Genomic DNA, 22,674 nt, shown 5'->3' with positions numbered 1-22,674 from the left:
TTATGTATGAAGGAACTTTGTTTATGGATGGAATTTTGTGATATGAATGCCTGTGAAATATATCTATATATGTCATATATATTTGCTGTGAAAATTGTTGGATTTAATAAAAAACAGAAAAAAGAGCCAATATGCAGGCTCTTTGCCGTCTGCCACCGACGGCAACGGGCTCTTTGCCGTCAGCCGCAGAAGGCAAAGAAGCCACATGGCAGCCAACTGTGCTTCCTGGGAGCTGACCCATTTGGTCAGTTTGCCTACAGTGGCAGACGTAAACGAGTTTGCCGTCAGCGGCGGACGGCAAAGGCCTGCCATGTAGTGACGTGTAGATGACATCATACGGCAGACGGCAAAGACACTAGAAAGTTTGCCGTCCGCTGGCAGACGGCAAAGGCACTAGAAAGTTTGCCGTCCGCGGCGGACGGCAAAGGCCTGCTGTTAGCCACTTAATGGACTGAGAGCACAATTATTGCCGTCCGCCCTCTTTGCCGTCCACGGCAGACGGCAAAGGGCCTTTGCCGTCAGCCGCCAGGAAGCAGACGGCAAAGTAGCTGTTTACTGTAGCCTACTTTGCCGAAGCCTTTTGCCGTCCGCGGCTGACGGGAAAGGCCTTTGCCGTCCGCCGTTCATGCCTTTGCCGTCCGCCGTTCATGCCTTTGCCGTCCGTCGTGGCAGACGGCAAAATAGCTGATTCCTGTAGTGACTCCAAACCTCGGGAAAATAACTTCTAGTTGGAATAGCTTCTACCCACTTAGTAACATAATCAACAGCAACCAAAATGTGTGTAAACCCATTAGAGGAAGGAAAAGGTCCCATATAATCAACACGCGAAACATCAAATGGCTCAACAGGAAGTGAATATTTCATAGGAATTTCTTGACGCTTACCGATATTACCAATCTTTGACATTCATCACAAGATAAAACAAACTTACGGGCATCCATGAAGAGAGTAGGCCAATAAAAACCAGATTACAATACCTTATGAGCAGTTCTATGTCCCGCGTGATGCCCTCCATAAGCTTCAGAGTGACATTTACATAGAATTTATTCCTGTTCATGATCAGGTACACAATGTCTAATAATACCATCTACTCCTTCTTTGTAAAGATGTGGGTCATCCCAAAAGTAATGTCTTAAATCATAGAAGAATTATTTCATTTGTTGGTATGTGAAACTAGGTGGTATGTCTTTAGCAACAATATAATTAGCATAGTCAGCATACCAACGAGTATTACGAGAAACATTTATTGCAGCTAGTTGTTCATCAGGTAAGCTATCATCAATAGGTACTGGGTCATCAAGAATATTCTCTAACCTAGACAAGTTATCAGCTAAGGGGTCCTCAGCTCCTTTTCTATCAGTGATATGTAAATCAAATTCTTGTAGCGAGAGAACCCACCTAATGAGTCTAGGTTTAGCATCTAACTTTTCCATAAGATATTTAATAGCAGCATGATCAGTGTGAACGATTACTTTGGAATCAACAATGTAAGATCTGAATTTATCACAAGCAAACACAACTGCTAAAAATTTCTTTTTCGGTGGTAGCATAATTTCTTTGGGCACTGTCTAGAGTTTTGCTAGAATAATGGATACCATTCAATTTCTTATCAACTCTTTGTCCTAGAATAGCACCAACAGCATAGTCACTAGCATCACACATAATTTCAAAAGGCAAGTTCCAAACAGGTGGTTGAACAATAGGTGCAGAAGTTAAGGCTTTCTTAAGTGTTTCATAGGCTTCTACACAGTCATCATCAAAAACAAATGGAGCAACCTTTTGTAAAAGATTAGTAAGAGGCCTAGAAATTTTGGAGAAGTCTTTAATAAACCTCCTATAGAAACCAGCATGAGCAAGGAAACTACGAATACCTTTAATATCTCTAGGACATGGCATTTTCTCAATTGCATCAACTTTAGCTTTGTCCACCTCAATACCTCGTTCAGAAATTTATGCCCCAAGACAATACCTTCATTAACCATAAAGTGGCACTTCTCCCAATTCAAGACAAGATTAGTTTGCTCACATCTCTGCAAAACTCGATCAAGGTTGCTTAAGCAATCATCAAAAGAAGTTCAGTAAACTAAAAAATCATCCATGAAAACCTCAACAATCTTTTCACAAAAATCAGAGAATATAAAAGTCATACATCTTTGAAAACTAGCAGGTGCATTGCATAAACCAAAAGGCATACGTCTATAAGCATAAGTTCCAAAAGGGCAAGTAAAGGTAGTTTTCTCTTGATCAGGTTGTGAAACAGGTATTTGAGAGAAACCAGAATATCCATCGAGAAAGCAAAAGTATGTGTGCTTAGATAATCTTTCCAACATTTGATCAATAAAATGCAGAGGGTAATGAACTTTTCTAGTTTCTTTATTTGGTTTTCTAAAATCAATTACCATTCTATAGCCAGTAACAATTCTCTATGGAATAAGTTCATTTTTATCATTAGGAACAATAGTAATACCTCCCTTCTTAGGGACACAATGAACGGGACTTACCCATCTACTATCGGCTATGGGATAAATTATATGTGCTTCCAGAAGCTTTAATATTTCAGTTCTTACCACTTCTTTCATCTTAGGATTCAATCGTCGTTGATGATTAACAACGGGTTTAGCATCCGGTTCCATATTAATCTTGTGCTGACAGAGAGTGGGACTAATGCCCTTAAGTTCATCAAGAGTATATCCAATGGCAGTACGATGCTTCTTCAAAATTTTGAATAATCTTTCTTCTTCATGTTCTGAAAGGTTAGCACTAATAATAATAGGATATATCTTTTTTCTTATTGAGATAAGCATATTTCAAAGTGTCTTGAAATTGTTTTAATTCAAACACAGGAGGACCTCCAAGAGTTTCAATAGGCAAATTATGTTTGGGCAGAGGTCGTTGTTCAAAGAATTTTTTATCTATTTCATTTCTTTCATGCATATGCATATCATTTTCATGGTCTAGCAAATATTGTTCTAGTGGATTAGTAGGAGGGGCAGCAATAGAAGCAAGAAAAATTACTTCATCCTTACTAGGTAATTCTTTCTTATGAGGTTTTCTATTAAACTTGGAAAAATTAAATTCATGAGACTCATCACCAAAGCTAACACTCACAGTTTGTTTATGACAATCTATAGTAGCTTTGACAGTGTTCAAGAAAGGTCTACCAAAGATAATGGGACAAAAGTCATCTTGCGGGGAACTAAGAACTAGAAAATCAGTAGGGTATTTTATTTTCCCACACAAGACTTCAACATCTCTAACAATCCCAAGTGGTGTGATGGTGTCTCTATTAGCAAGTTTAATAGTAACATCTATGTCTTCTATTTCTGCGGGTGCTATGTCATTCATAATTTATTTGTATAAGGTAAAGGAATAGCACTCACGCTAGCACCTAAATCACATGAGCCATGATAGCAATGATCTCCTATTCTAACTGAGACAACAGGCATGCCAACAATAGGTCTATGTTTATCTTTTTCATCAGGTTTAGCAATTCTAGCAGCTTCATCACAGGAGTAAATAACATGCCCATCAATATTTTCTACTAGGAGATCTTTAACCATAGCAACACGTTAATTTGGTAGACTTTAATTTGGTAGACCTTTCATCATAGCAGTTTAACGGGTTCTACTTTAATTTGCTCAGAAGGTTTAGGTGCTTCAATATTACTTTTGTGAACCACAGTTGAAACCTTAGCATTTTCCTTCATCCTAACAGGGAAAGGTGGTTTTTCAATATAAGCAGTAGGCACAACTAGGTCGGCATTGTGAATAATAGTTTCATCTTTAGCAACGACTGGTTCTTTAGTTTCTTCTTTAATAGATAGGTGATATTTAAACCACTTCGCTTAGGGAGATCAACATGAGTAGCAAATGATTCACAGAAAGAGGCTACTATCTCAGAGTCAAGTCCATATTTAGTGCTAAACATCTAAAAAGCATCAGTGTTCATAAAAGATTTAACACAATCAAACGTAAGCTTAATACCTGACTCTTTACCTTCGTCGAGTTCCCCACCTTCGGAGTTGCGCTTAATTCTCTCTAAAAGATCCCACCTGAATTCAATAGTCTTCTTCATAAAAGAACCAGTACAAGAAGTATCGAGCATGATTGATCATCACGAGAAAGCTGAGCATAAAAATTCGGAATGACAATTCCTCTTGAGAGCTCATGATTGGGTCATAAATATAGCATGGACTTAAGCCTCCCCCAAGCTAGAGCGATACTTTCTCCTTCACGAGGCCAAAAATTATATATATAATTCAGATCACGATGAAGTAGATGCATAGGATAATTTTTTTGGTGAAATTCCAATTTCAATTGATTCGAGTTCCAAGAGCCAATATCATCGCATAGTCTATACCACGTCAATGTTTTTCCCTTCAAATATAAAGGAAAAACCTTCTTCTTAGCTTCATCTCTAGATAAACCTGCAAGCTTAAATAATCCACAAATTTCATCCACATATATCAAGTGGATATAGGGATGTTCAGTTCCATCTCCTGCATAAGGATTAGCTAGCAGTTATTCTATCATACCGAAGGAATTTGATAACCAATATTTTCAGTAGGTGCATTAGGTTGAGGGGTAACTAATTGTGGTTCCGGTCGAGGTGAAGATACCCCGAACAAACCCCTCAAAGGATGATTCTCCATAGTAACAAGTGACAATAAATTTCAGATCGTAGAAATAATTTTTCCTTACCAAGAGCGCTTCACTCCCTGGCAAAGGTGCCAGAAAAGATCCTTGATGACCCACAAGTATAGGGCATCAGTCGTAGTCCTTTCGATAAGTAAGAGTGTCAAACCCAACGAGGAGCAGAAGGAAATGGCAAGTGGTTTTCTGCAAAGTATTTTCTGCAGGCACTGAAATAGTCGGTAACAAGTAGTTTGATAGCAAGACAATTTGTAACAAGCAAGTAACGGTAATGGTAGATAAAGTGCAGCAAGGTAGCCCAATCCTTTTGTGGCAAAGGACAGGCCAAAACAATCCCTTATGATAAGCAAAGCGTTCTTGAGGGCACACGGGAATTTCACCATAACACTTCTATCATGTTGGTTTGATTCATGTTCATTACTTTGATAATTTGTTATGTGGGTGGACCGGTGCTTAGGTGCTGTTCGTACTTGAACAAACCTCCTACTTATAATTAACCCCCTCGCAAGCATCCGCAACTACGAGAAAGGTATTAAGATAAAATCTAACCATAGCATTAAACTTTTGGATCCAAATCGGTCCCTTACGAAGTAGCGCATAAACTAGGGTTTAAGCTTCTGTCACTCTAGCAACCCATCATCTAATAACTACTCCACAATGCATTCCCTTAGGCCCAAATATGGTGAAGTGCCATGTAGTCGATTTTCACATCACACCACTAAGGGAATCACAACATACATATCATCAAAAATATCGAACACATATCAAGTTCACATGATTACTTGCAACATGACATCTCCCGTGACCTCAAGAACAAAAGTAACTACTCACAAATGATAATCGTGCTCAAGATCAGAGGGGTATTAGATAGCATAATGGATCTGAACATATAATCTTCCACCAAATAAACCATATAGTAATCAACTACAAGATGTAATCAACACTACTAGTCACCCACAGGTACCGATCTGAGGTTCCGGTACAAAGATTGAACACAAGAGATGAACTAGGGTTTGAGAGGAGATGGTGCTATTGAATATGTTGATGGAGATGGCCCTCCCCAAGATGGGAGAGTTGTTGGTGATGACGATGGCGATGATTTTCCCCCTCCGGCAGGGAAGTTCCCCTGGCGAAATCGCTCCGCCGGAGGGCAAAACGGTTCCTGCCCAAGTTCCGCCTCAAGACGGCGGCGCTTCGTCCCGAAAGTCCTCCACTTATTTTTTAGGTCAAAATGACCTATATACCACAAGATGGACTCAGGAGGTGGGCCGAGGAGGGCACAACCCACCAGGGCGCGCCTGCGCTGCCTGGCGCTCCCATGTGGGTTGTGCCAGGTCTGGCAGTTATTTTCTCCAGTATTTTTTATATATTGCAAAATAATTCTCTGTAAATTTTCAGATTATTTGGAGTGTGCAGAATAGGTAACTCTGACGTAGCTTTTTCAGGTCCAGAATTCTAGCTGCCGGTATTCTCCCTCTTTGTGTAAACCTTGCATATTATGAGAGAAAAGGCATTAGAATTACTCCCAAAAGCATTATTATGCATAAAAACATTGTAAATAACAGTAGGAAAACATGATGCAAAATGGACGTATCAACTACTTCGCAATAGAAGACTTGGTAATTTAATCCTGTCCACCTTACTACTGAACTGGTTCACCCAAATGAGTTTCATATACTACATGCTAAACATGTTACGTGTCTGCTTGTCTATTCTTTTAGAATGCTGACATTATGTTGGAGAAGAGTACCTTATTTAGCAATGGTAAAGGAAGTAACGCAGATAAGGTTCAGGATAGTGAGACATCCTTGTTGGTCTCCAACAAAGCTTATAAAACAGCTAAGGAAAACTATCTTGAAGACAGTGAGACAACCCCAAAGTCCTGTCTTGATGTAGTGTTCGAGTTACTGGCCACTACCGCTGGCACAAGCTCTTCAAACTCACTGTATGAATCAATTCGGTTTTTTGAGTCTCAACTACAAGCTGAAAGACATCGATCAGCTGTGCTGCGACAAGAAGCAGAAGGACCGAGGAAGTCCTTGGAGAATTCAGATGCATAATTTCAAGTGCAACGACAAGCATCAGAGGATTTTAGCGCCAAACAGGAGAAAGCTAATAAGCTTGCAAAGCTTATTGCCAGCATGTTGGATACCCAGGATGACATTTCTTGAGCTCTTATGGAGATGTTTCAGTTATGGACTTGTTTTGCTGCCGCGTTTATTTGCACTGGTGGCCAATTTAGATGTCCAGTGTATGTAATATGCTGCGTTGTTCCCTATATTTGCACTAGTGACGAACTTTGATGCCGAGTGGATGCAATATGTGTAATAGTCGTAATAGCCTAGCGTAAGTTGCTTGCTTATTTATTTCCTTATTGTCTTGTTTATTTGTTTGGTTGTAGTCACAGCAGTTCTTTTTCCGCGGTTTGCTAATGGCCACAATAAAATATTTTTTTAAACTAGGCCACAATAACCATGGGCAACATACATACCCTTGTAACCATATGGTCCTGCTACCTGCCGTAGTGACCATGGGCCTCCTATGGACCGTAGGATCCATGGTCCTTCTACGGGCCGTAGAATCAATGGGCCTTCTACTGGCCGTATGATCGATTGGCCGAACATGGGTCGTACTATTCATGGACCAATAACGGTCCGCAATATGGGCCGTAAACGGGCTAGAGTGGAAATCGTCTGTTTATGGCCCGACCATAACATGCCATTAATAGGCCGATAGGTATAACAGGCTTAATTCTACCGAGATGCATAACGGGTCGTTAATGGACCGTATTTGATGACGCTATGAAAACAACCCAACGGGTTAACGGGCCGACTGTAACCACGTGCTGAATTTGGCCCACGTGCGAAACAGGCCAATAACGGACCGTAAGTAACTGAATGCTGGAAATGAGCCCAAGAATAAAAGGACCCTTAGAAGGCCGAAAGGTAACACGAGCTGGAAACGGGCCAATGGAATAATGGGCCATTAATGGGAATAAAGCGATACACTATTCATTATGGGCCAGTTTCACCATGGGCCTTTAATGGGCCCAGAGTTACAAAGGGCCTCATATGGGCCGAAAGATGTCATGGGCCATACATGGGCTGGAAGTTACAATGGGCTGGAATCATATTGGACGACCCAGATGACGCTCTAAATGAGTTAGCGGGCTCTAAATGGGCTATATGCGAACATGCCGTTAACATGCTTTTCGTGGGCCGGCCCGCTTCCTTTTGACCGAGTTAAACGGGCCGGCCTTTTGATCTGAATGGGCCGCTATTTGGGCCATGCCACGTGTCGACGTATCATAGGTGCCCCCTATCCATTGTGCGATTGACATCTACCTCAACATGGTGCTCACACATGGTTGCTATGGCCAATAAGAATTTTACACGTGAAAAATCCGCACTGGTCCGGGCAGTTAACGGGTTATCGGAATCCGAAACCCGATAGCATCATGGCGACCCGTTAGGGTGGATGCCACATGCGGTTACACTTGACGAAAGCACTTCCATGACACGCCATTTATCATCATGGAAGTGGACACTTCCGTGATGGTAATTTTGGTATTGTCATGGAATAGTTCTACAACAGCACATGTATGACTGTCTTGATTCTGTCATAAAATCATCATGGATGTAGATGCATGACAGAAAACGTGACCTGCAATGACAAACATGTATCATCACGGAAGTGCTTTTGTAGTGCCCCCAGGGCACGCCTACCGAGCTTGTCTCACCCTCGTGACCCCCCTGGCGTGAAACCAACGCAAAAAATTCCTATAAATACCAAAAACCCCAGAAAGAAACCAAGAACTTCTACTCCGCTGCCGCAAGCCTCTGTACCTAAGCGATCACATCTGGAGGCCTTCTCTGGCACCCTGCTGGAGGGGAAATCATCACCGTAGGCCATCTTCATCATCTCGGTGGTCTCCATGACGATGAGGGAGTAGTTCACCCTCGGGGCTGAGGGTATGTATCAGTATCTATGTGTTTGATCTCTCTCTCTCTCTCGTGTTCATGATTTGGCACGATCTTGATGTACCGCGAGCTTTGTTAATATAGTTGGATCATATGGTGTTTCGCCCCCTCTATCTTGTTGTGATGAATTGAGTTTTTACCTTTGAGGTTTCACTATTATTGGATTGAATACTTTTTGGATTTGTGAACACTTGATGTATGTATTGCGTGTGGATACCCATGGTGACAATGGGGTGTTCTATTGATTCACTTGATATATGTTTTGTTATTCAACTTGCGGATTATCATGACATTGGGGTAATCTATGAATAGGGGTTGGTACATGTTTTCATCCTAGTTTCTCCGGTAGAAAATTTGGGCACTCTTTGAAGTTCCATGTGTTGGATTGAATATTATGAATCTGAAGTTGTTTGATGCATATCGAATAATCAACTCACGGATACTTCTGGTGACATTGGAGTATCTAGGTGAATTTAGAATTGGTTGATGTGTATCATATGGTGTTATTCTAGTACGAACTCTAGGGCTGTTTGTGACACTCATAGGGATGGCTCAATAGATTGATCGGAAAAGATAACCTTGAGGTGGTTTCATACCATACACAATTTCATCTTATGTTCTTCTCTAGATAAGTACTTTAGAGTGATTTTCGCCGCACGTTGAGGGATTGTTACATGATTCAATTATGTTAGCACTATTGAGAGATTGCACTAGTGAAAGTATGAACCCTAGGCCTTGTTTCTAAGCATTCCAATACCGCTTGTTCTCACTTTTGTTACTTGTTACCTTGCTGTTTTTATATTTTCATATTACAAAAACCTATATCAACTATCCATACTACACTTGTGTCACCATCTCTTCGCCGAATTAGTGCATCTATACAATTTACTATTGTATTTGGTGTGTTGGGGACACAAGAGATTTCTTGTATTTGATTGCAGGGTTGTTTGAGAGAGACCATCTTCATCCTATGCCTCCCACAAATTGATAAACCTTAGGTCATCCACTTCAGGGAATTTTGTTGTTGTCCTGCAAAAATCTGCGCTTGGAGGCCCAACATCACTCTACAAGAATAAGTTGTGTAGTAGATGACCCACAAGTATAGGGGATCTATCGTAATCCTTTCGATAAGTAAGAGTGTCGAACCCAATGAAGAGCAGAAGAAAATGACAAGCGGTTTTCAGCAAGGTATTCTCTGCAAGCATTGAAATTATCGGTAACAGATAGTTTTGTGATAAGATCATTCATAACGGGTAACAAGTAACAAAAGTAACTAAGGTGCAGCAATGTGGCCCAATCATTTTTGTAGCAAAGGACAAGCCTGGATGAACTCTTATATAAAGGAAAGTGCTCCTGAGGGCATAAGGGAATTACTGTCAATCTAGTTTTCATCATGCTCATATGATTCGCATTCGTTACCTTGATAATTTGGTATGTGGGTGGACCGGTGCGTGGGTGCTGTCCTTCCTTGGACAAGCCTCCCACTTATGATTAACCCCTCTCGCAAGCATCCACAACTACGAAAGAAAAATTATGATAAATCTAACCATAGCATGAAACATATGGATCCAAATCAGCCCCTTACGAAGCAACGCATAAACTAGGGTTTAAGCTTCTATCATTCTAGCAACCCATCATCTACTTATTACTTCCCAATGCCTTCCCCTAGGCCCAAATCATGGTGAAGTGTCATGTAGTCGACGTTCACATAACACCACTAGAGGAAAGACAACATACATCTCATCAAAATATCGAACGAATACCAAATTCACATGATTACTTATAACATGACTTCTCCCATGTCCTCGAACAAACGTAACTACTCACAAAGCATATTCATGTTCATAATTAGAGGAGTATTAATTATCATTAAGGATCTGAACATATGATCTTCCATCAAATAAACCAACTAGCATCAACTACAAGGAGTAATCAACACTACTAGCAACCCACATGTACCAATATGAGGTTTTGAGACAAAGATCGGATACAAGAGATGAACTAGGATTTGAGAGGAGATGGTTCTGGTGAAGATGTTGATGGAGATTGACCCCCTCTCGATGAGAGAATCGGTGGTGATGACGATGGCTTCGATTTCCCCCTACCGGAGGGAAGTTTCCCCGGCAGAACAGCTCCGCTGGAGCCCTAGATTGGTTCTGCCCAGGTTCCGCCTCGAGACGGCGGTGCTTCATCCTGAAAGCTTCCTTCTGGTTTTTCCATGTCAAAACACACCATGTAGCAGAAAATGGGCACCGGAGGCCGGACAGGGGTCCCGCAAGGTAGGGGTGCGCACCCAGGGGTAGGGCGCGCCCCCACCCTTGTGGATGGCTGGTGGCCCCCTCTGGTACTTTCTTCGCCCAATATTTTTTATTAATTCCAAAATGACTCTCCATGAAGTTACATGAGTTTTGGAGTTGTGCAGATTAGGTCTCTAATATTTGCTCCTTTTCTAGCCCAGAATTCCAGCTGCCGACATTCTCCCTCTTCATGTAAACCTTGTAAAATAAGAGAGAAAAGGCATAAGTATTGTTCTATAATGTGTAATAACAGCCCATAATGCAATAAATATCAATATAAAAGCATGATGCAAACTGGACGTATCAACTCCCCCAAGCTTAGACCTCGCTTGTCCTCAAGCTAAAGCCGATATTGAAAAATATGCCCACATGTTTAGAGATAGAGGTGTCGATAAAATAAAATACAGACATGAGGGCATCATGATGATCTATAGGACAACAATATATATTGTCATATAATTTCTTATGTTAAAGTAACAATTCGTTCACAAGGTAAAGTATAAATTAAAAACTTCAAACTATGATCTCAGTCATTGAAGCTATTGTAATTTATCATAACATCGGAAAGGGTGAGTTCAAGAGCTTTTCAGCAAGTCCACATACTTGACTATCATTTAGTCTTTCACAATTGCTAACACTCGCATGATACTTATGGGTTCAAAGCCTCAGTAGGACACAGAGAAAGATAGGGGCTTATGGTTTCGCCTCCCAACCTTTTACCTCAAGGGTAATGTCAACAATAATACTTTACGATAACTACATCCGAGTGGATATATATATACATATATCTGGATCTTTCTCCAACACATAGTGCTTGCCAAAAGGAAAAAGTGTAAAAGGAAAGGTGAAGATCACCATGACTCTTGTATAAGGGTAGAAGATAAAAGTAAAAGATAGGCCCTTCACAGAGGGAAGCAGAGGTTGTCATGCGCTTCTATGGTTGGATGCACAAAATCTTAATGCAAAAGAACGTCACTTTATATTGCCGCTTGTGATAAAGAACTTTATTATGCAGTCCATCAATTTTATTTCTTCCATATCACAAGTTCGTATAAAGCTTATTTTCTTCACACTAATAGATCATACATATTTAGAGAGCAATTTTTATTGCTTGCACCGATGACAACTTACTTAAAGGATCTTACTCAATCCATAGGTAGGTATGGTGGACTCTCATGGCAAAACTGGGTTTAAGGGATATTTGGATGCACAAGTTGTATCTCTACTAAGGATTTGGCTAGCATAAGAGGGAAAAGCAAGCTCAACATGTTGGAGGATCCATGACAATATAACTTCTATTCCGATATAAGAAAACATAACCTATTATGTTGTCTTCCTTGTCCAGCATCAACTTTTTAGCATGTCATATTTTAATGAGTGCTCACAATCACAAAAGATGTCCAAGATAGTATATTTATATGTGAAGCCTCTCTTTCTTTATTACTTCCTATTAATTGCAACAATGACCAAACTACGTTTGTCAACTCTCAACAACTTTTATTCATCATATATACTCTTTATATGTGTATTCATTACTCTCCATAAGATCATTACATGATCTTTTATTTATTTTTATTCTTTCTCTTATTTTATTCCCTCAAGATCATAGCAAGAAAGCAAAGGCCTCAACTCAAAACTACTCTTTATTATATATAGCTCACGGACTCGATTACATAGATAGATCTCGAAACAAAACTCAAAGGTAGATCATACTAAAACTTTATTCTACTAGATCAAGATATAACCAAAAGGATCGAACTAAGAAAAAATGATAAAAGTAAAAGTGTGACGGTGATACGATACCGGGGCACCTCCCCCACACTTGGCAGTTGCCAAGGGGAGTGCCCATACCCATGTATTTATGTCTCTTTCTCCGGAGGTGGTGATGATGGAGTGGTTGATGTAGTAGGCTTTTCATCCATCTTCCAAGTCATAGGCTCACCATCATAGAAAGATGAACGAGTCTCCAGGATCCTAAAATCTACAACCAAACTCATCCTCTTAAATCTATATTCATACTCACAGTTTTGGTTTTGCAGGTCATAGATCTGGGCTTGGAGATGCTCGATTTTCTCATGAAGCTTGAAGATGGCCTCCCCGATGTTCTTGGCATCCAGCTTGTGATTGTTGGTGAACTCCACTATCATCAAGTGATTGGCGTTGAGTCCACATTCCACCATCCCTTGACACTTGAAAACTTACTGCTCCATTGCTTCGAGTCTTGTCTCCACGCTTCCGGTCTTCTTCGGCCCCTCAACATCACGAATGTGCAGCACCCCCTCACACATATCAATGGTTTGAGGGTGTCACAGCTCCTCCGCAAGGCAGGGGTTGATGACCTTCTCGAAAAACTTGTCCTTGGGGGCGCTTGGACACATCATGGCGATCTAGATCTGTCATAAAACAACTCGAAACAAGAACAGAGGATTTTGTCGTGGTACGGTGGTCAAAACCTTCGGGAGATTATATAATGAATTTTTTACCGACCAAAGAAGTATTGTGCAAGAAAACGGAGTCCGGAGGGCACATGAGGTGGCCACAAGGCAGGGGGCGCGCCCTCCACCCTTGTGGTCTCCTCGTGCATCTTTCGGACTACTTTTAATTTTCCTAATTTTTCAAATATTCCAAAACAGAGAAAAATTGCTATTAGAACAGTTTTGGAGTCGGTTTACTTACCGTACCACATACCTATTCCTTTTCGGAGTCTGAAACATTCTCGAAAGTATCCATTATGTACTCCTCCGGTGTTGTAGTATTAATTATATTGGTTTCAACATTTATGGGAGTACCTGAGATATAATGTTTGATTCTTTGATCGTTTACCACATTCGGATTTGTGCCTTCGGCGTTGTTGATTTTGATGGCACCGGAACGATAGACCTCCTCGATAATGTAAGGACCTTCCCATTTAGAGAGAAGCTTTCCTGCAAAAAATCTAAACGAGAGTTGTATAGCAAAACATGATCACCTACATTAAACTCACGCTTTTGTATCCTTTTGTCATGCCATATTTTAACTTTTTCTTTAAACAACATGGTATTCTCATAGGCTTGGGTTCTCCATTCATCAAGTGAGCTTATGTCAAATAACCTCTTCTCATCGACAAGTTTGAAATCATAACTGAGCTCTTTGATTGCCCAATAAGCTTTATGTTCTAGTTCTAGAGGAAAGTGACATGCTTTTCCATAAACCATTTTATATGGAGACATACCCATAGGGTTTTTATAAGCAGTTCTATAAGCCCATAATGCATCATCAAGTTTCTTAGACCAAGTCTTTCTAGATCTATTAATAGTCTTTTGCAAAATCAGTTTAATCTCTCTATTGCTCAATTCTACTTGACCACTAGACTGAGGATGACACTACTAGGGAAATGCTTATAGACAGGAGCTTAGTAGTAGCCCTGTAAAATAGCCACCACTGTTGATAGTTAGCAGTAGCATTGTTCCAGGGCGGCGCTACTAGTAACTCTATAGCAGTAGCGCTGGAAAACAAAAACATGCTACTACTATGTGGGACCAGATGAGGCCACCGACAGTAGCTGTAGTAGCAGCGCTGTACAGAATCCAACGCTACTACTAATAGTTTAGTAGTAGCACTTTATTTTATCGAGCCGCTACTGCTAATGGGCCCCACTTAATAGTAGTGGTTTTCCTGGAAAGCGCTACTACTAAGTTACTTAGCAACAACGCTACTACTAGTTGCGGCTGGTGCCACCTTTTCCCCCCTCCCCCTCCTCCCCCACTTTGCCCTCTCTCCCCCTCCTTTCCCCTCTCCACTCTCCACCATTGTTCCTCTTCTTCTCTCTTCCTCCTACCTCTCTTCTCTCCTCATTAATGTCCCCCTCCACCATAGCTCTCCTCCATAAATGGTCTCTCATCTCTCTCTTCCTCTCCTACCTCTCTTCTCTCCCCATTAATGCCCCCCTCCACCATAACTCCCTCTCCATTAGTTAGGTAGAGTCATCTCTCCTCCCCAACAACTAGATCTAGCTAGCTATTTAGCCATCCACACTTTCGATCCATATAGGTAGCGAAAGGCCTCATCATCGAACCGTGCTCTCTCGGTCGGTCTCTCTCGGGATATATATATATAGGTGAGTAAAAATTTGTTCATTTCAAGAATGGGAATATGTGTGTTTGGGATATGGAGAGATTTGTGCGAGTGACATGCCCCCGAGTTGCTTATGTTTTGCCGAAATGTCGATTTATTTCCGTTTCGGTGAATTTCGAGCAAACTAGATATGTCCTATTTTTAGGCAAGGTCATGCCAAAATTTTATATGACTTCTAAGCATGCATGCATTTTGTTTATAACCCTTTTGCTTGTTATACCGTGCAGTCGGTCATGAAGGTGAGTGGATGGATCGTGGAGCGATACATGCAATCCGCGGTGATGGACATGTATGCAAATAATCGGACTAGGATTAGATGTCCGTGTGCAAGATGCAAAGAAGGAGTCCTTTTGGACCCTTTTGATCGTGGCACTTTAAAGGCGCACCTGTTGATGAATGGTTTCATGGATGGCTATAATCGGTGGATAAGTGAAGAAGAAGATGATGATGAGGACGTCCACATGGCAGGGAATAACAACATGGCGGTGGGGCTAGACGACGAGATGACTGATCGACAAAAGATGATGGCGGCAGACATGGCAGCGGGGAAGAGTCCGGAAATGACGGTGGCAGAGAAGATTCCGGACACGGCGAAGAAGAGTCCGGACATGGCGGAGAAGAGGCGGCGGGCATGCCACAGTCTTCGACGCTACTAAGTGCAGTCGTGGTAGACCCTCATGTTTGAGACCTCCTTCGCAAGAGTACGACTAGCGAGAGAGCTGCTTCTAAAGAGGAGGCCAAGCTGGCGCAACTTGAAGTAGACTCGAAGACTCCATTGTATGATGGTTGCGATCCCGAGGTGACCTGCTTGAGTTTCAGGCTCGAACTTCTAAAGACGAAGGGAAAAAACAAATGGACTGACAAAAGCCTCGATGAGCATTTGAAGTATCTACATAATAAAGTTCTTCCTGCGGGGAACCTATGTCCTACTAGTGTCGAGGAGGCCAAGAAAATCGTTTGCCCTTTTGATTTGCCGCACATTAGGTACCACGCATGCATCAACGATTGCATCATTTATCGGGGGGGAGCACGCGGAAAAAACCAGCTATCCAGTGTGCAATGTTTCTCAATACAAAAAGGCAGGAAAGAAAGGTCCTCAGAAAGTTGTATGGTACTTTCCGATCACTCCCCGTCTGCAGCGGTATTTCGTAGATCCTAAGGAAGCAAAGCTCATGCGCTGGCACGCGGAGAGGAAGAAGCCCGGCGATGGAGATGATCCGAAGCTGAGACACCTCGTAGATGGTAGCCAGTGGAGAGCATTCAACGCCGTATATGGATTTGGTGCAGAAGATCCAAGGAACATCGTGCTTGGTGCGAGTACCGATGGCATGAATCCGTTTGGAAACCAGAACACCAACCTCAGCACATGGCCCGTGTTTGTATGGATGTACAACCTCCCCCCATCGAAGTGCATGAAGACAAAGTACATACACATGAGCATGCTGATTCAAGGGCCAAAACAACTAGGAAATAATATTAACCTGTATATGGGGCTTCTGCAAGAGGAGTTAGACACGTTATAGAAAACACCGGGATGGACATGGGATGCCAGCAAAGGAGAGTATTTCCATATGAGAGCCGCGCTGATGACGATGGTGCACGACTATGTCGGTTACGGGTAAACCTCAGGCTAGGTGTGCCACGGATACTGCGGATGCATGAGGTGCATGATACAACGTCTCAGCAGCTTACGTCAACGAAAGATGGCGGGTCCGGGAAAATTATGTACATGGGGCATCGTAGATGGCTCGAGAAGGATGACTCGTGGAGAAAGCATGGAGATCTATTCAATGGGTTGGCTGAGCATAGAGGACCTCCACGTAAGAGGAGCGAAGCCGAAATCAATGAGCTATTGATAAACTAGGAACAGTGCCACGCGCCGGGAAAGATGAAAAAGGCACCGGAGCAGCTGCTGAAGGTATGGAAAACGAGGTCTATTTTCTAGGACTTGGAGTACCGGCCCTATCACGACACAACTCATTGTCTTGATCAAATGCATATCGTGAAGAATGTCCTCAAGAGCTTGCTTGGCACACTGATGGACATGCCGGAGAAGACCAAGGATGGGCCGAAGGCAAGGAAAGACTTGGAAGATTTGAAGATCAGGAAAGATCTCCACCGTAAAACGTCGACGGAGGAGACGGAGACGGAGGATGGGGAAAGGGGCAGAAAAGTCAACAAGAAGGAGGAGAATTATTGCCCCCTTCTTGCTTCACCTTAAGTGTGAAGGAGGTCGATCAATTCATCAAGTGCCTTATGGGAATCAAAGTCAGTTCCGGTTATTGTGGGAAGATAAGCATATTTCTAGACCCCAAGAAGAAAAGCTTCAGCGGGATGAAGTCTCCTGACTGTCACGTGATGACGATGCAGATACTCCCGGTTGCCATTAGAGGGATAATGGAGAAGCACGTCCGTGACATGCTTACTTGTCTCTACAACTTCTTCGACGTTATCTCTTGAAAGTCTATAAGTGTGAAGCAGCTCCTCCAAAGGCTTCCGGAAGAGATCATTGTTATACCATGTGAGCTTGAGATGTACTTCCCGCCCGCGTTCTCTGACGTCATGGTGCATCTGTGTGTCCACATCGTGGAGGACATCATCGACCTCGGGCCAACATTCCTTCACAGCATGATGCCGTTTGAGAGGATGAATGGGGTCATCAAAGGATTCATTCGTAACATGTCCCGTCCCGATGGGAGCATCGTCCAGGGGTATCTGATGCATGAGTGCATGTCCTTTTGCGAGAATTATATAGGCGTCAAAGACCCTGTTGTTGGTTTGCCCATCAAGAAGCACGATGGGAAGCTCGAAGGAGATGGTCACATAGTAGTGCTACAACACCTAGATGTGGTAGATGATTATGTGGCACGGCACAAAGAAAGCATCGCAAAGAAGTACCGTGATAAGGGGTGTCGGTGTGGAACGACACCTATGGGATCACAAGAATCCCTACTACGGTTGCCGGGGCACAGGGTTGCGAGGAGAGCAGGGCTAGTAGACAGCACAGGGATCATTTACCCAGGTTCGGGCCGCGAGGATGCGTAAAACCCTAGTCCTGCTTTAGTGGGTGTATTTCTGAGAGTTCTTGAGCTCTCGAACTAGCTGTGGTCAGTGCGTGGTTCGAAAGAGCCGAATCCTCCTCCAATACGCCATGGGCCTCCTTTTATAGTTGAAAGGGGCAGCCACAGTGACAAACAGGAGGTGGAAACGCGTACAGTGCCCTGAGCTTATCGCTCATATTACAGGACAAGACGCATTTAATGCATAGCTTAGGTGTCCCCTTGCTTTATTGGGGACGGGGGCGAGGCCCGTCCCGTCCGTCGCCGCTCCTCCTTGCTTTGACACGCGCCTCGGCCAGTGATGCGTGCGGTGCCAGGTAGGCAGGCAGGCAGCTGAGGTGGTGCGGTGGTGGAGTCTTCACGAAGATCTGCATGCCGCCACGCAGGCGCTTGATGAGTTGGCCTGGGAGCTGCATGTTGCCACACATGTGCTTGCCCAGCTGGTTGGGCTGGCAGCTGCATGAGAACGGCGGCGGGAGCTTGGTTGACGTGGGCCTGGTGGTGGCCCTACTGGCGTCCTTGGAGAGGGCCTTGCCGGGTGGCCCGGCAAGGGTCTTGCCGTGTGACCCGGCAAGGGTCTTGCCGTGGCGCGCTATCGTCCCCGACAAGGGCCTTGCCGGGGGTCTGGTGGCCTTCCTCGGCAAGGATCTTGCCGAGGATCGTCGTCTTCTAATCCTCATCTGATCTTAAATATGTCTTCACAAAGATCTGCATGCCACCACAGATGTGCCTTCCCGAGCCCTGGCCCCATGTGGATGATGGCGTTGGGGACCGTGGGCTCAAGGGTGGCTCGCTCTGTTGGTGTGGGGCGAGCCGTCCCGGCAAGGGTCTTGCCGGGGGAACCTGCTTCGTCCCTCAGCTCTTTGTGGTCTTGGCCTTGGCATTGCTTTGATTGTCTTGGGCTTCGGCCTTACCTTGGCTCACCTCCCCCGTTCTGCTTAGCGTGACCGTAGGCGCGGCTCCGACTGCCCGTGCACAGGTATAGGGGTACAAAAACACACCCCTCTTTTTGTACACCGATAGGAGCCCCCGGGCCTGGGCCACACATAAGCGCGACACGTTGTTGGGTCAGGCTCAAAACGGTGCGCACTTAAGTAACTCTTATCGGTCAACTGATATGTCACCACCACATGCATGGTTCCGGTGATATTCGCGTAGTGTGGGAAGGGAGACGCCGTCGTCGGGAGAAAAGCAAAAAAAACAAAAACAAAATGGAGAAATCAATACAAAAGAAAAAGGAAAGTAAACAGAAAAGAAAAGGAAAATAATAAAATAAAATAAAACTAAAAACTAGAAAAGGAAAATAATAAAAATAAAAGAAAAATAGCGGTAGCGCTGGGTTGGGAACCAGCGCTATAGCTAAGTTAGCTGGCGCTTGTTTAGGATCCAGCACTACAGCTAACTTAGCTATAGCGCTGGTTTCCAAACCAGCGCTACCACTATTTTGAGTTAACCCCCACCGCACGCTCAAAATTTCACCAAGTCTCATTTCCCCCCATCTGCACCTCTCCCCCCTCTGTCATCGGCCGTCGCCCGCCGTCGACGCCCTTGACCTCGCCGCCGCCGGCCGTCGCCCCTGCACCCGCCCTCGACATAGCCGCCGACGCCCTCTCCCCACCCCGTAAGCCTCTCCCTCTCCTCTCCCCCGCCCTCCTCTCTCTCTCTCTCTTTCTCTCTAATTTGAACCCTAGGCTAGCAATTTAGTTTAGGTCAATTTAGAAAATTTAGTTTAGTGCAATTTAGCAATTTAGTTTAGGGCAATTTTGTTTAGGGTATATAAAATAACTATAAATAAAAAACAATAGCAAATTGCACTCAACTAAAAAACAGTAGCTATTTAAAAAACAGTAGCTAATTAGTTTTGTAGGTATATAAATTAGCTATAAAAAACAGTAGAAAAAATTTATAAAAAATAGTAGCTAATTAGGGCAGTAGCAAATATAGCTAGGGCCAATTGTTTTAGCAAATGAGCAAATTTAGCTAGGGCAAATTTGTTTAGGGCAGTAGCTAATGCAATAGCTAATTAGGGTATATAAAATACCTATAAATAAAAAATAGTAGCAAACTTTTGTGGAAAATTAGTAAATTAGTTTAGGGCAAACTAGTAGTAAATTTGGTTATTGGTTTAGGGCAAACTAGTAGCAAATTCTTGGGGTGCAATGTTTCGTGAGGTCATTTCACTCCATGTACTTGCTTGAATGATATATTTTGCAAATGATATATGTCATTGATGTTATATGATTTCGCAATGTTGCTTGAATGTCGAAAAATATCCGAGTGGCCTATGTTTTGCCGGGATGTTGATTCATTTCCGTTCCGGCAAATTTCAGGCGCTCCATATGTCCACTTTTTAGCAAAGGTCATGCGGAAAATTTCCGTGATTTTTGGCATGACTTGTGCTAGAAACTAGGACATATGGAGTACCCGGGATTTGCTGGAAGGGGAATGAATCAACATTCCGACCAAATATAGGCCCCTTTTTTCTCTTCATTATATCTTTTATTCACAATTGTTGAATAGGAAACAGGTCTACCGACGCCGAAGCCGGGGGTTCTGCTCGCCTTGCAGTAGACCCCATCGAGGCACCAAATCACTATCTTGATTACCTGAACGAACACCAGATGGGGTTGCATGGTGGCAGCAGTGGCACCAACCCCGACACCGACACCAGCACTGGCACCGGCACCGACACCACCCCCGAGACCGGCAACAATGCTGTCGTAGCCGGTAAAGCACCAAAGAAGAAGAGGTCACGAAGACCAAACGAGCTCGGCATCGGACAAATTGTGGTCACGGAGATGCACCCCAAGAAGTTAGAGCCAACGGTGCCGAAGAAAGTGCGCTCGTGTTGGGGCAATCAACTTGGGTGCATCCTCAGGGAAACCGCCAACATCAACGATGAGAGGTTGAGGAATATACCACATATGGAGCACATGCTCCTAAAGAAGTTGCACAATAGGTTCCTGTTCCCCGGCCGGGATGAAAGCAAATATAAAGAGCCGTCGGATGACATTGCCATGACAAAGATAAGCGACAAGGCGATGGTCACGTTCACCAATGACTTGTCCTCCTGGAAAGTTCGGGTGAAAACGCGATTGCGAAGAATGAACCGTGGTCCAAGATTCATGCTTACAATCCGTCACTAAAGGAATAGGACTTTGAAAAATTCAAGGAGACTTGCGCTAAAGAAGAAGTTAAGGCAAGGTCGGAGAAAATGAAGGCGCTCCAGGCCAGGAACACGCATCCCCACCACCTCGGAAGCCGTGGTTACGAGAGGAAGAGGCACGTATGGGCTAAGGAGGACACCAAATGTGAAAGTCACGGGATCCCAGACCCCTTGGCGGAGTTCACTGACCCGCTGGAGCATGACTGGATTAGGGCCCGATACAAGTGGGACAAAGTCAAAAAGATCTTTTACATAGACCCGAACATGAGGGATTTCATGAGACTTCTGGTAATTGGTATATTACCACATTATCATATTAGCTTCCAATCAATTCAACTACAAGTTTTGTCACATTAGTAAACCATCCACGTTCCTTTTGCAGAAAGAGCAGCCCCAAAAGGCAGCCAAAAGTGACGAGTCGTCACAGTCATCGGTGAGGCCCAAGTGGGACACCCCATTCAACCGGGCCCTGAACATACTGAAAAAGGTCCCGGTGGACAAGCCGCCGTCCTATGGACGTGTGCACGGTGTTGGAGATGGAGCCTCGTGGAAGACGTGCTACCGCGAGGAGCCAGAGGAAAGAAGGAAGAGGCCGTTGGTCGTCACTCAGTAGACCATCGACGAGAAGGTCGCGATTGCGGTCAATAAGACCAAAGCTGAGACCATAGAAGAGTTGGTCAGGCTAGTCAATGTAGCGGTTACTGATGCAGTGGTCAGCTTGATTCCGGAAATTTTCGATTGGTCGAAGAACAATCCAAATGCACGGCCGGAGGACTTTCCCCTTCCCAACTTTGTCGGGAGCAATTCGGCGAACACCACAGCACCAGCACCTACTGAAGTAACCGCAAAAGGTCTCACTCCTGTTCATAGCAGCCCAACCTCCGCCTCTGGCATGCTCGGCGGGCCTTCATCGCTGGCTAAGCTCGACGCCCTCACGGTAATTACGCGTCGTACCCTTTTCACCAGCATGTCTATAGTCTTCAATTTCGGTTGCCTTTCAGATGTTTAACATCGCAGACATGTCTTCTTCATAGGCCGAGGATACCCCGTGCACCCTACTGTACGACCTCAAGGGCCAGAAGGTGGCCGTGGGAAAGGCAACGATCGTGAAGCCGAATGACCACATGTTCCACAACCGAGAGATGCCCGATGGCGTCTTCAAGGTTAACGTGGCCAGTGCCTTAGCGGGCTTTGAGGATGTGCCTCCTCCGGTACCAGTCGATGACAATGAGACCCCTAAGAAGATTGGCGCATGCAAGAGCTGGTTCTTGCCTTGGGCCAAGTCTCTTCTTCGTCTAGAGGCGCCCAGTATCACACCAACGCCACCTTCTCAAGAAGGTATGAACACCATCCCACCTACCAAATTACCTACACCTGTCATGGCCGGTGATAGCAGACGACGCGAGG

Source organism: Aegilops tauschii, chromosome 3 (assembly GCF_002575655.3).
Source record: "Aegilops tauschii subsp. strangulata cultivar AL8/78 chromosome 3, Aet v6.0, whole genome shotgun sequence".
NCBI classification, from domain to species: Eukaryota; Viridiplantae; Streptophyta; class Magnoliopsida; order Poales; family Poaceae; genus Aegilops; species Aegilops tauschii.
The sequence above is the reverse complement of the archived record's forward strand: the minus strand, read 5'-3'. Positions refer to the sequence as shown.